Raw genomic sequence first — 14,940 nt, forward strand, 5'->3', positions numbered from 1 at the left:
TTTTAAAAATTACTTTGATTCAATCAAGCTTGAACAGAAATAGGGAGTTGGCTTCAGCTTCAGGGCATGATTCTGATTCCCAGAGAAGGGTTCACACTGATGCTCACAAATTAGATTAAAATGTTTCAGCTGCAGAATTAAATGAACACTCTTTCAAAGAATAAAAATAGCAATGATTTTGTATCTAAAAATCATTGTTTCAGACTCAAACAACATTTCAGAGGCTCTGACACCCCGTTTTAATGAACAAACATGTTAGTATAGTGGATTGTAACATCTACTGTGGTAATAAGAGTTGACGGGGTGTTCATTGTTGTAACACAATTGGCTTGGCTTTCTTGTGAGGCACAAGGCCAAAGGCCAACTGCTTTCAACCAAGAGTGAATGTGGACCAAACACGTATGCCCTGTGGTATTTTCTTGGAAAAAAACAAAATACCACCTTATTCCAGGTGTGGAATAGATGTTCTAAAGTGAAACAAGATGAGCAAGAGGCACTTAAAATAATGCCGGCCAGTGTCTGGAGAGTTAGGTGCATGTCATGTTATTGAGACTGCAACATCATTCAGGGATACCCCTACAAAAGCCTATCAGATCCTCCCGGATTTCCTGACAAATCAGTGTCTAATTAAAATACCATTTTCAGTGGCATATAGAATCAAAACCTTAAAATGATACATGTGTCAATTATGAAAATTAGGACAATGTATACTATACTGTTTGGGGAAATGACACCTTGCATGCACACACAAGAAAATGAAATTGGGTTTTCTCTGTAAAACCTAATTTATAAAAATAGTTCCTCAGTGAATGGTAGGATTTGTGAAGTCATGCAACAAGTTTGGCCGTCTCTATTCAGTTACTATATTGACTTTACTCAGGAGAAAGTGCTGTGCCAAAGAAGCTTGCCAAAAGGGGAAAAAAAGCCAAGTCTGTGGTTCTCTGATTTAACAATGCTCCAAGTGACTATGCCTGACTATAACCTTAAAGCACTGAAGCTACTGAAGACCTGAGATCAGCAAAAAGGCAAGAGGAGGAGGAAGAGGGCAAAACATACTGTTCATGTGAGTGAAGAATGTCTATTCAGAGAAACAGCAACATAGACAAAGGGGGTCACCTTGAGGTTTGTTCTGTCCACCCAGAAGCTCTATAATAAAAGCCAAACACTTCTGACTCACCACAATTGTTGACACTGCCCATGAGAAAGAAAGCAGTTTCTGAAAGGAACCCTCCCTCCCACAAATCAATGATATGAGGGGGTGAGGGGTGTGTTTTCTAGTTCTTTTAAGGAAAATGTTTTTAAGGTTTTAATGCCTGGAATAATCATATGCTTTTTTCCCCTCACGCAAGATTTTCTTTTGTTGCTACTTTGACTAGCTGCTTTTCTTACTTGCAGAAAAGAAAGGTGACTTTTGAGGTAGGAGGAAGTGTGGCAAATTCAGGTCACATGTGTACGTTTAAAATTTGGTATGTCCGTTAATCTGGATTTACCAGAAGCAGCAGTACCAAGAATAAAGAGCAGTTATTTTCTGTCTCCCCCAGTTCTTGAAAGGGACAGGGCCTGTGGTCATGGTACTACAGCCTTGCAACATCATGTTGATGCCAGCTTCCCCAAAGGCTGGTTTTTGTTTGTTTGGCCATCCGGGAACACAAGCAGGGATACACCCTCTTTTCATGTTTCTTCCCCTGCTCCCTCAAGCTTTATATATGGCAGGGATATTTATTCTTTCCATAGTAACAGAGAGAAAGCTGTGCTAGTCTATACACTATCAAAACAAAAAAGTAGTCAAGTAGCACTTCAAAGACTAACAAAATAATTAGGTGAGCTTTTGTGGGACAGACCCACTTTCTGTCCCATGAATGCTCATCACCTAATAATTTATTTTGTTAGTCTTTAAAGTGCTACTTGACTGGTTTTTTTGTTATTCTTTCCAGCATTGGAATTTGGGGTGGACCTTAAAAAAGAGCACTCATTTTCCTCTGTTTCTTATGAAACTGAGCACCCCCCATTTCTACTGATGTTCCATATTTATTCTGTGTCCCTAAATATGTCCTTTGATGCCTAATAGACTTGCAGAATTCAATTTTTTTTACTTAAGTGATTTTATACAGAGGAAGACCCACCAGGTTACTTCAGGGATTGAAAACAAGTTTTTTGTCCTACTCCTGTTTTATTTCATGCTGATGATCTGTGCCTTTCCCCATGATGTATGGGGACTCTGCAAAGAGCCATATCAGTTGTGAGCAGCTAGCTAGTAAACTGGAAATATTTCCAGTCGTCCGCAATATTGAATGGAGGCATCCAGAGAGCATACTTAGCTGTGAAGTAGCTGAGGATTCTATTAGCCAGTTAATCAACGCTTCACAAGGGAAGAAGGTAGGAGCATCCTAAAAGAAAAATTAAAATTAGAATGGATATATTGAGACTCACCAAAACAGCATCTCCACAGGTCCTCAAAGCTGGCTCTGCTCTCCATGGATTGAACTTAAAAAAAATCAGGTATTGATGGAAAGATGGTAACAGATGAAAAAAGTTCGGGGCGTCCCACATCTGCACTGGAATGCATACAAAATTGGACTTACTACATGCTGGTTTGGGGTCCTCCCATGATTTTGGAGAAGCGGAGGGATAAAGTCATCCCTTTCTCTTGCAGGGGCTACTCAACGTTAGTCATTTGCAGATAGTTGCAGGTTGATAAAGCTTTAGGCAATTTCACCATTAAACCAATGTGTATGTATATACTGCCTTTTTATTACGTTTACATCAAGTGGGATGGTAGTTGTCTTCTGTAGAAAGACCATTTTGATTAAGAGGAAAATGGGCCAGAACAACATTGTTTGGTGGTATGACAGAATTAAGTTAAGCACAATTAGCCAAAAAGTACACAGCACTGTACAGCTCCCATCAGTTACAGGGATGTTGGATATGGAGAAACGCCTTCCCTAAAATAAGGGTCAATAAAAATCGACCCTTAACATAAATAGCTGAATAAAAATCATTGCAATGTGAATAGAAACTTGTGAGCTCCAATTTTGAAATGATCCATTTTTACTTCCCCATGCAGTACTTAGTCCCTTTTTATAGCAAAACAGCACAACACTGGTTAAAAATAAAGCACAGCTTTGTACTTGTGAGTAAACTGTACCCTGGAGAAGGATATGCAGGAATGGTGAAGTAGTAAAATGTGCCCCGTTAGGAACGTAACAAGTTGTTTCCACATGGGAAAAAAAAGTACCGACAGGTAATCCTAAAGAGTAATCTGAAAAGGTGAGTTAAAGTTTCATAAGAAGCTTCTTATGTCAGTGAGCTTTGATTCAGACCTAAAATTATCTGCCTTCACATATTTTTGTAAGAGAAAGCTACAGTACTGGGCTTTACTGCTATTTCCAAATACTTAAAAAAAAAAACAAACTCTGGAATGTACTAGGTACCACTGGAGCGTCACGTCACCTTTGATGTACTTATGGTTGCAGAGTCAAGATAATAGAATGTCAGTAGCAGTGGTTGACACACTTTTAACTCATTTAATATTTTACATATATGATTAGTAAATAAAGAATATTCTTTTTTACATCCTAGTTACTTGCTGTTCTTCCTACATCCCCCCCTTTGGCACATATTTGGCATCAATGTACACTGACATCTTACAGCATCAAGGTAATTTTGAAATTGGACTGCAATGCTTGCATTCCACTATAGTGCTGGCAGGGTGAGGGGGAAGAAGATGAAGGCAAATTCAAATATTTTAAGAACACCTTACAAACTCAGTGAAACAGAATAGTGAACATAAAGCTTATGCTTAATGTGATGTTGCCTACAGATTTGATAAACTAAGTCTCTGAATAAACAGAGAAAGTAAATGGTTTTGCTCGTGGTCTGAAAAACTAACTTTAGACAAATTATATTTGATTCAAGAACTGCCATTTTATTTAGAGAAGGATCAACTACAGTAAGTTACCTGAAGAGAGAAATAAAATTTAACCCTTTCATAGTGCACTTCATCCAGAAGCAGTTTCAACGGATTACTATTCCTAGGGAGCAAATAATTCTGCTACAATGACAAAGCAAAAAGGCCATGTCACACTATAACAATAAAATCGTGACCATGTATTAGGCAAAAAGTAGTTATTCAGATGTCTAATGGGGCTGACAAGTAGGCAAATGAATTCATAAATAGTCAGGGAGAGGGCCGTTTACTGTTTTCATTTTACCATTGCCGACATCCAGCAAACTAATCTGGCATGATTTTAGTCAGATGACCACTTACTATGGGTGTGACCAAGTTTCCTGTGGTCCCATAAAGTTTGTTTGCAGGCCCCAGTCCTGGCTCACAGTGTTCTGTGCTGTTATTTAGCTGTAATTTACCCCTAAATGCCTGAGAGCCCAGTAAGCAGTGGAAGTGCTCATAATGTGCTAGAAAATATTGACCTTCTGTCATCTGGAAAATTTTCTTGTCTGGCACCTGTCAGGACCCAAGGGTGCCGGATGCGAGAGGTTCAAGCTGTACCTCCTCTCTCCAAGTCGTCCAACTTGAAACCAGCAAGACTACATGCAGAGCTGATGAATGCACATGAATGAAATTTTTAGAATCTGCCTTTTAACTGGAAAAATTCAGAGGTGCATTTATTGAAATGGTGTCTGGATTGCTTTCTGAATACCTCAGTATGCATGTGTATTCTACTCCCACACGAAGTTATTTGCGTTCAAGTATCAGATTAAACTGGGACCTTGGTCATTAATAATGGATTGTTCCTTCTCTGACATGGCTAGGTAATAACAGTGACAATGTAAACAATATAAGACTGCTTTTAAGGGGGAGCAGAGAGTGGGACACAAACAGCAAATATTTATTTTGGTTAAAGATTAAGGTATTTGTTGGTAAGAAAAAAAACAAAAAGCAATACTTTTTTAGGATACTTCCTTTGAATCAGCTGAATTCCTTCCAATATACTTTTTGGATGGCTGTTTAGTATTCATCTCCACACTCATGTACAACAATGGATGTCAATCTTCTAAAACATTCAAAAAAGTGGGAATGCACAATAGTTCTACAAGCAGGATTACTTCTGCCTTAGCATTTTCTGGAAAAAAAATGCAATTCTAATAGTTAAAATAAAATAGCTAACAGTGTGAAGACCTACGTACTTACAGCCTAGCATACCTAAGAATCAGTGAAACCACATCACTGCTCTTCTCTTTTCAAGGTCAGTACTAAGATAACACACAGTACATATTATGTAATTGTATGGTCTAGGAGACAGTAGCAGACAGCCATAATTCAGAGAGTTTGGCCCTGAACTACTAGCACGTATACTGAGTTAACTGTGCCTACACGTCCATTGCTTCACATTGTGTAGTTAACCTATTCAGTTGCAGCTACCCCCAGCACACAAAACAGAGCAGGGAGGAGAAATGCCTGAGCCATGTTCAGATCTCAGTCTTACCAGAGCAAATCTGACGTAACTCCATAGACTTTAATAGTGCAATTAAATAAGTACAGTTCTGGTTTACATCAGTCTACATGCTGACCTCATTTATGCTATCTTGTTGTTTAGGTGTCTAGAAATATACAGAGAACATGGTTGGTATTTACTGTATGGATTATTACAATATTCAGAAAAGTTATCTTTGATGTACAAACCACTGCTCTAAAATATAATTAGCAAAACAGCAACAACCCCCCCCCCCCACACACACAATTCTGGGAAACAAAATGCCTGAATTTTTAAACAAATATGAAAATCCCTTTGAATTCAAATGTTTCAAATAATGATAAAAGCGAAGTGTAGTTGGAGTATAAACAAATAAAAAAGTCAGCTACAGTCAGGAACCTCTTTCCATAATTAAAATGCGTTATCTTCTCTTTCAAGACTTCAGTTTTCTATCAAAGCTTTATTCAAGTCTAATGACATTTATGTGCTGCACAGTAATTTTTTCCTGTACACTAATACCAACAGACCTAAGATACATTTCTCAGCTAGGATCTAACATTTCTGGGTACACATTACTGTTGCAGTTTCTTTTTGTCAGTAAAGCCTTGTTTACTTGCTTCCTGTTATTAATTATGGGAAACAGGATCCCTGCAATTTCCAAGAGTCTTTTAACTCTTGTCTAGACTTTAAGGCAAACTATAGAGGAGTCCTCTTTAAATGTTTGCGCAGAGCCAGAGTTTGCAAAAATACATTGTTACCTTGCACGGCTTAAAACTACTTTTCTCTCACACACATACAAAAAAAACCCTCTTAAATCATTGTAGCGCCTACCCCTTATAGGCACTGAAGTAATATTTTCTTTCATAGTTGGAGACTTTCTTCATCTGTCACACTGATTAATTAACAGCTCACAGTAGGAGCTCTGAGCTTCAATAGCCTACTGAAAGCAAGAGAGAAAGATCAACCTTAAATATTCCATAAAATGCTAAAAAAGAAAAATGTTCTTTTAATACAAAGGGATCTCATACAAAAACCCTAGATTAATTTCAGTTTCATTACATCACACATGCTAATATCATGCAAGGAGCTGAAAGCAGTTGTATTGGGAAAAAATAGATAGAAAAATTGCAGTAGACCTCAAAAAAAATATTTAAGTCAGGCTGTGTTTGCCGAGTGGAACCAGGGGGCCTAGAATACCAGCCCTAAAGTAATGGAACAATTCTCAGCCGTGTTGCAAGAGCTAGTATTCACCCATTGGAAAAACAAGTCTATAAAACAACAAAGGTTTATACATTAGGATCAGGAGTAAGATTTAGCAGCATGTCAACCTACAGCTCTCTCTCTCTCCCCCCTTCCCCTGAACTATTACCGTCTGGCAGTTATTTTAAGAGTGACTTTCACCAGCTAGGAGCTTTCCCCCTTTTCTAAGCCCCTGCAATAGTGCTGAGTGGACAGAAATTACAGATGCAAGAAAAGCTGACAAATGACTAAAGCCCCTCCCCAAGTGCCTCGACAGTCAAAGCTCCTGCCAAAACATGCCTGAAAGCTGGAGAAGAAACAAAGACGCAAAGATTCTATTTTCTCAGTGAAAATACATTTTCTGTATAGAACACCACTGCGAATAACAGAACAGTGACACATGCTTGTAGTTTCAGAAGGAAAAATAAGAATGAATATTGCAAGGATGATTCAATTATATTTGATTATACAGCAAACACAACAAATGTTGTTTAAGCCAATAATCTTTTCAGACTGCAAAGTGGTGTGATTGTCCCAAGAATGTGTTTCAGTAATAGAAAGTCTGGGGTTCAACAAATTCCAACTTGACCTACACTGCTAACTTTGCATATCACAAAGATTATTCCTATTAAAAAGAAAGTAAATTTAAAAAGCTCTCTTTCTCAAGTATTTGGTGAAGTAATAAAGGTTTGAAACCATTAAAAGACTCTGCCACACATTAGCATGTGTCATTACTAGAAAGGCAGAATTTAAAACCTTGACCTTGAAGCCTCTCCAATCTTGCAAGCTTTCCATAGTAAGATCACGGCTTTTGGCTTAATAGGTGCTGTGCCTAGCATTCATCACTGAGCTGGATCTGCTCTGCCCATGAGCAGTACAAATCAACAGTGAGGTGGATGGAAGAGGAAACGCCTCATTTCACTATAATCAGGAACTTGGGGGGGGGCAGTAGGAGTGACAACAGAGAAGATCTGGCTGGTTACGTTATTAAATTTAGTCAGAAGCCTATGTACATTAACACACAGGGACAGGTGATTTCTCACACACACACACACACACACTCTCTCTCTCTCTCTCTACCCCGATAGGGCTGCTCCCACTTCGCCATTGAGTAGCAAATGTAGGAACGATTAAAGGATTAGCATAAGCACTCCTCAAAAATGCAGTTTTAGCGATATGTTGCATGGGGAAGTGATGTATGCAAGGGCTTGCTCATCAGCAGAGCTTTTCCAAATACTTGCAATACAATCAGGGGTCAGCAATGCCCGGCACAGGTGCATGCAAGCCAATTTTCATTGGCACAGAAGTCAGCCTCGTCCCTACCACCACATGCACACTGAAGCTTGCGCAAAGCCATGCCACTTGCAGATTAATAAGACCAGCTAATGCTACCAACCACCACCTAAATGGTAAAGCTCCCCATCTTTATTCATTAATGAAGCTCTTGTAGGTAGGACTGTTAGGCCACCTCTACACTTGCCCCCTTCTTTGAAGGGGGCATGGTAAATCAGGCTGATGGGAGATTACTAATGAAGTGCTGCAATGCATTAGGCTAAGTCTCCCCCCATAGCAACTTCGAAGTAACTTGGGCACTTCAAAGTGCTGGCATGCTGAAGTGTCTTTACTTCCCAAAGGCCCTTCGAGTGGAGGGTAAAGGCACGTCATAGTAGCAGGGACAGTTTGAAGTGCCTATGGCTACACAGCATGCAGCACTTTGACGTTTTACACCTTGAAGTTGCTATGAGGGAGAATTAGCCTAATGAAGTGCTGCATATGCATCACAGCACTTCATTAGTAATATCCCATCAGCCTGATTACCAGGCCCCCTTTGAAGAAGGGGCCAAGTGTAGATGTAGCCTTAGTGACTTTGAAAAATATTACCAGCACTCAGACTAGAGATAGAGGTCAAATTTCTGCAGTCTGCCTCAGGAGGTTACTGACCCCTGCTGTATATCAACATGTAGTACTCTTTGAAAGTATCACTGCTAATAGCCCCTTTTACACAGGATGCCTACATATCTTCTGCTGTTTGATATACCCTCCCCAGTCCAGGGAACCAACAGACTTTCGGCAGACTTTCAGCACAAACCTTACGATTTTTGAGTACTATAGGATTAACAAGTTAAGACTAATTACCTATTGTGGTAATAGACTAAGAAATAGCAATGGGAATATTTTAATTTATAGTATTTTAAATATAAATTTACCCCAACACTCTCCTTCCTCCCTCGCTCCCACCCAACACACAGTCACAAACAACAGGAGGTAACATGGACCAGGTTTCACACCTCAGGCTAGATGATGACTGCCACTACCCCTGGGTAAGCCTAGAAGCAGAACCAAGAATAAATTTTTTGCTAGGATGACCATCGGTCCCATTTTTACTGGGACAGTCCCTTATTTAAGCTGTCTCAGGCATCCTAACTAAGAAAATATCCTGTATTTTGGGGAGCTCTTGTTCCCCAGCACCCAGTATCTTGGGGCAGCAGCCCCCACTGCAGGCCGCTGCCCAGTTCCCTGGTGCCCCATGCCTTGGAGGCGGCATCTGCTGCAGGGGAGCTCCTCCATGGGACAGCAGCTCCTTTCCCCAGCACACCACAGCAGCAGCCCCCTCTGCCCACATGCTCCAGTACAGGTGGTAACATCATTCCCCAGCATCCTGTGCCTTGGGGAGGCAGCTCCTGCTGTGTGGAAGCTCCTCTGTGGGTAGCTATCCTGTTCCTCAGCAAGGCCAGGAGGCTGCAGAGCCCCTATTTTCTGCACCACTCCACCCCACACCAGGAGCTTGTGAAGCCCCCATCCTCCACTCACTCATCAGAAGGCCACAGAGGTCCCATCTCCAGTGCCTCACCACAGGGCAGTGGCCTCCATCACCAAGAAGCCCTGACATGGGACAGCAGACCCCAGCCTCAGAGACTGGTGTCCCGTATTTGCCATAGCGCAATGTGGTCACCCTACATTTTGCCTTTCAAGCAGTCCCTCTCTGCTTCTTTCTAGGGAAAAGGATTAGAATTAGGATTTGCCCAGGAAGATGCTGCTGTGAGGACCAGCACATTGCAGAGGCCAGAAGGCAGCTTTCTACTCACTCCCTACCCTGCCCTGTCCATACATCTGCTACCTCCAGTATACCAAGACCCAGGGGCTAGGCAGGCCTTATTGGGCTGCAAGGGAAGTTCTTAGTCCTGCCTTTGGCCATGCAGACCAAGTTGTACTCTAGTCTTCACCCTTTTCTTTTTTCATATATTTCTGTACCAAGGCACATGTTAGAGACATATGCCGTCATGAGGTTGGAATCCCTCCAATAACCAACAATAGAAATGGATTGCACATCACCTGTATTGCACTGAGTTTGAGAAAGTTATTCAAGAACAATAAATAAACAAACAGAAAATGGTGCTGAGAGATTGTCAAACCTAGGCAGGCAGAGACCTTACCCCCTATGGTTTGGAGACAGGGTAAAGATGCAGAAGAGGGATTCAGTATGGAAACCAAATTAGTAGCAAGGATAAGCACATGTCAGATTAGTTACAGATGTATTAGTTTTTCAAAAAGATAAAGTTAGTTCTCCCCCAAATTCCTCCTCGCAACTATAGGTACTTCCTCCCAACCACTTAGATTCCTAACCTGGGTATCACCTTTGACTTACATCTCTTGTTAGCGCTTTAAATCCAGGCACTGTTTGAATGAGGATTGTCCATATGGGGACAGTGTGCAGCAAGCTGGGAATTTTTAGTGCGTGGCAGCAGGATCAACTTGGTGACCCTAATGGGTGGCAGGCTAGTGGAAATAGATTTACCGTTCATGTGTGGTGAGGCACAATGCAGGTCTAAACTAAGTTTTAGATCTGGGTCTGTGGGAGCTGGATTTGGTGTTTCCAAGCCCACACTTGTGCATCCATGGTGCATTTCACACTGGCTGGGTCTACACGTACCCCTTCCTTTCGAAAGGGGCACGTTAATGAGCAGGTTTGAAAGATGCTAATCTGGTGATTGGAAGAAGGGCTTTTGAAAACTAGGGGGGTCCTTTCGGAAGGTCCCGTCTCCACGGGTGGCATGCAATTCAAAAAAGCCGCACTTTTGAATCGCCGCGGCCACCATTATGCTAATGAGGCGCTGCATATTCATTGCAGCACCTCATTAGCATCTTTCGAACCTGCTCATTAACATGCACCTTTTGAAAGGAAGGGGCATGTGTAGACCCAGCCACTGAGTTTACAGTTGCTGGGCCTGGGTCTCGACCTTGCTAACAGCTCCATACTGTACTACTCACACCTTCTGAGTCCAATCTGTAGCTTGACCAGTGTCGAGACTGTGAGCTGAGGGGGCTTAGCATAGTGCGACTCTGGTTCTGATGCATATGCTTAGAAGAGTTCTAGGTCCTGGACCCTGAGTCCTTGTTCATCCATATGTGGATAGAAGGCTAGTGGTTGCGCTCCACCTTGAGTCAGAGCCTGGGCTTAGTGTGCCATGTAGCCAAACTGCAAGTCTGTGTAGCTAAACCCCACATATGTTCTGTATAACATCTTTCAGATAGACAGAAAAGGCTATCCACACAGCTACAAACATCACCCGCCCCCTCCTAGTCTTTCATCTCAATTGCTGCCAGCCTCTCCTCCAGCCTTGACAAAATGCACTCTAGTTACACTCACAGCCATTCAAAATGTCAGTAGTGAGATTTTTACTCATTATTACAACCGTGCCACTTCCGCCAGTTCCTTGTTCATCACATCAAATAAAGGTGCTGGCCTTCTTTTACTATACCTCTTGCTCCCTGATCCTTATCTTCCCTACTAGGTTATTGAGAATTGGCATCCATGTCTGCTCAGCCAGCGATGCCAGACCTTTATTGTCCACTTCTCATTTGTGCTTTCTCCTCGCTGCCGGGCACGAATGGTAAGATCATTGGACACATTTGCAAACCCCCTTCATTATCCTTTCACATCCCTCTTTGAAATGCTCCATTCTTCTGATCTCTACAAACGTACTTCAGCAGCTAGTGTGCTGAGACCACTGGCTATCATGTAAAAGGTTTCCTTTGCTATTCTGTCTGCTTACCCTCGTGTCTCATCTCAAGCTAGGTCTACACTGCAGTTTTGTCGAAATTTTGTTGGTCAGGGTATGGAAAAAAAACACACATTCAACTAACCAGAGTTTTACCAACCAAAAGCACCTGTATGAACACTGACAGTGCTACTGCCTCTTGGTGGGGGTGGTTTTATTTTGTTGGCAGGAGAGCTCTCACTTGTCTGCAAAGAGCAGCTATACTCCAGATCTCTTAGCAGCATTGTTGTGCTGCTGTAAGGTGTGCAGTGTATACTCGGACCATAAACTCTTGGAGCAAGAACCATTTTTTTCTTCTGTTGGTACAGGACCTAACAGTTCCTCGGCACTATTAGATTACAATACGTTTACACTCCTCTCTTCACCACAGAACACTGAACTTCCTTGCAGCCATCCCCAAACTCGCTCCAGTACCGCCACCACTCTGTCCTCTTCCAATGTTTAGTCCTTTCTAACTGCGAAGTGGCATGCCTAACTTCTATGCAAAGACAAAATAGAGGCAATAACTCTGCTAGTTTCCCAATGAGTTGCCCAATTAGTGGGTCAGCTGCAGTGGCAGTACCTTTGTGAACCATCCCAGAAGGAATTGCAAGAGCAGGCAGCATGGAGGAAAGCAAACAGGGCATGGAAGCTGGCATTGTTGGGTGAAAAGGACAGGTAGTGGAGTGTGAAATAAGAAATTAGACAAGATTTGTAAGCAGAAGATGCGGAGCTATGCTTTACCTGCTACAGTTAGCAAACTCACTTCTCTGATAAACAATAGAAAAGCAGCCATTTCGAGAGGACAGTTAGCTAGAGGAAGTAGGTGACAAACATTAAGCGTTACGCAGAACAACAAATACTTCCTCTTAAGACGTATGTTGATCTCTTATCACACTCAGCTGAGACTACTCTCTATGCTTATGTTCATATCTTTTATACAAGACAAGCCTACTTCTTAGGTCAGCTCCTTAATCTTATTTGTCTACAAAAGCAACAGCCATTGAATATTAAGTCGTCTGTTCTTGCCTAAATTCCCTAATGTGTATCAATCAGTTCAAAACTCAGATCCCAGCAATAGATGCTACAGGGCAAGCAAAGCAGACATACCCCACCTTTACCGAGAAGTGACTTTATTATACGGTACAGAAGCAAGTAACAGATGTAAATTTGTCAGACTCTTGGGGTAAAGTTTATTAACATTAATGGGGACTGTATGATTAAATCACTGTGCATGCATTCAGGCCTGCAAATGGAACCAGTTGCTCCCAGGGTCTACATGGCAGCCAAAGCTCAGGGCTCTTTTGAAATACCACAGCAGTGCTGCTCCAGCTGCCTGTGGCTGTCGATAGAGGGGAGGCAATGCCATGGTCCGGATAGCAGTGAAGGCTGATGGCCCTGGCCCTGCCTCTTCTGGGGCACAGAGCTGGGCCCCCTCCCACCTTGCTCCGGGGACCGCAGCGGATGTCATACGTTATATATACTGCACTGAATGTTTAGTTCTTTCAACACTGGAGTTCAGGGTGATTTAATTTCCTGTTTATTGTTCTAGATCTAAAAAAGCAAGATTTTTCCAAAGACATAAAGGAAATTTAAACATCTTCTCCTATTAGTTTTAACAGAACAGTGTCTAAATTCCCTAAATGGGTCTGGAAATCTCAACTAGTCTCCCATGGAACCTATAAGAATGAACTCCAGACTTTACTAGCCTGTGATACTTATGCTATTGCAGTATTTCCCCGGTCATGCAAATGCTTTATACAGCATCAGTCTATTACGAAGTAAATATTTGAATGGTCATACTGTAACAGTTCAATGTGAGCCTGCCCATGTAATAAAAAATAAAAACAGTTAATAAAGTGGATTTGACAGAGAAACTCAAGTTCTTGTAACTAGGCTGTGTGTTGGAGGGAAAACATTCCAGCAAAATTTTCAAAACTTACATGCAAAAACGAGGCTCCTTTAGGAAACCCAGCACTAAGAGCTCAGCACCCAGCACGCAATGAATTTCAAAAGGGCATTGAGCATTGAACTCCTGTACGCTTCTTTGAACATTTCAGGCTAAGCTTCCAAGTCAGTGCTCAGGCATTAAGATAAAAGAATGGTCTAGTTTTCAAAAGTGTGAAGTATCTGCAGCTTCTATTCACTTAAATCCTGTTGGAGAAGCCCCCCCCCCCCGGCTTTTTTTTTTGGGGGGGCGGTAATCAGGCTGTTTCTCTTTAGCTCCACTATTGTGCTGAATTGGTGCAGGTATATTGAGACACAGACATAATGTATCTGATGAAAACATGCTCTACAGTCAGCATAATGACTCCACCTCAGTGAAAGGTGGATGCTACAGCGGGACTCTCCCCCAAAGACACTGCTTTAACTTTATCTATTGTACAAAGCCCCCAGGGGAGGCTCTCTCTCATGCCCCTTACATGACATGTATTATATCAACTCAGATGGTAGTACAGACAAGTCTTAAGTGCATTCATGGGGTTAGGATATCCTGTTTCCTAAAGTTTGGCCATAATATGCATGGAGGTAGGAAAGACAGCCCTACACAGATTTTAGCCTTTTCAGTAGTACCAAAAAAATCAACCCATGCCGCATTCTGGAATTTATTTTGTTTCCCCAGTAACGTAGCCATTCAACATAGCAAAAAGGAGCCAGCTAGGTGTAACCTTTTATACTGAAAATTGAATAACTACTTAATTTTCCTCAAAGCAAATAGTCAGCCAAAACATTTGAAATGCAAAATGAAATGATTTATGTATTATAATCACATAAAACACTGATCTAACACTAGCAGCCATGGCCATAAAGCCGCAGTGGCACTAGTGGTCCTTACTAGGCTAACGTCAGGATCAATTTTCAAATTATATTTTTAACATACCCTAAGCTATTACATAAAACCTCTTGTTTGTCTTCCAGAGGAATTCGAGCAGAATTGCACACCAACAAATGAAGTGAGCTGATGGCAATTTGACCAATGCCTTCTGTATGAATTCCAGAGGAGATAATGAGGTATGTTATCAGGTCTCCAAGGTACAGCCAAGATATTAGTCAGTTGTGCCATAAAATTAAATTATAATAAGCTGTTTTCTTGAGCTAGATGAAAAATGCCAGGGATGGAGAGACACACTGCACTCTGAATTAAAGAGCATCTTTTCTGTTATTTAACATTTCATGAAATGTAAGCCAGCTCTGCCAAACAACGAATTACAGGCACCTCAACACAAAGG

The 14,940-nt window shown here is 41.6% G+C and overlaps 1 long non-coding RNA gene across 1 annotated transcript in view; it reads left to right on the forward strand.

Moving 5' to 3' along the window:
* Nucleotides 1-14,940, forward strand: part of LOC142017824 (uncharacterized) — a 79,663-nt gene that overhangs the window by 27,537 nt on the left and 37,186 nt on the right. Inside the window, exon 2 of the long non-coding RNA XR_012646599.1 lies at nt 14,630-14,722. This is a non-coding gene — a long non-coding RNA (uncharacterized LOC142017824). The remainder of the gene's footprint in view (nt 1-14,629; nt 14,723-14,940) is intronic.

The sequence above is a fragment of the Carettochelys insculpta genome, chromosome 9 (assembly GCF_033958435.1).
Source record: "Carettochelys insculpta isolate YL-2023 chromosome 9, ASM3395843v1, whole genome shotgun sequence".
In the NCBI taxonomy this organism is placed as follows: Eukaryota; Metazoa; Chordata; order Testudines; family Carettochelyidae; genus Carettochelys; species Carettochelys insculpta.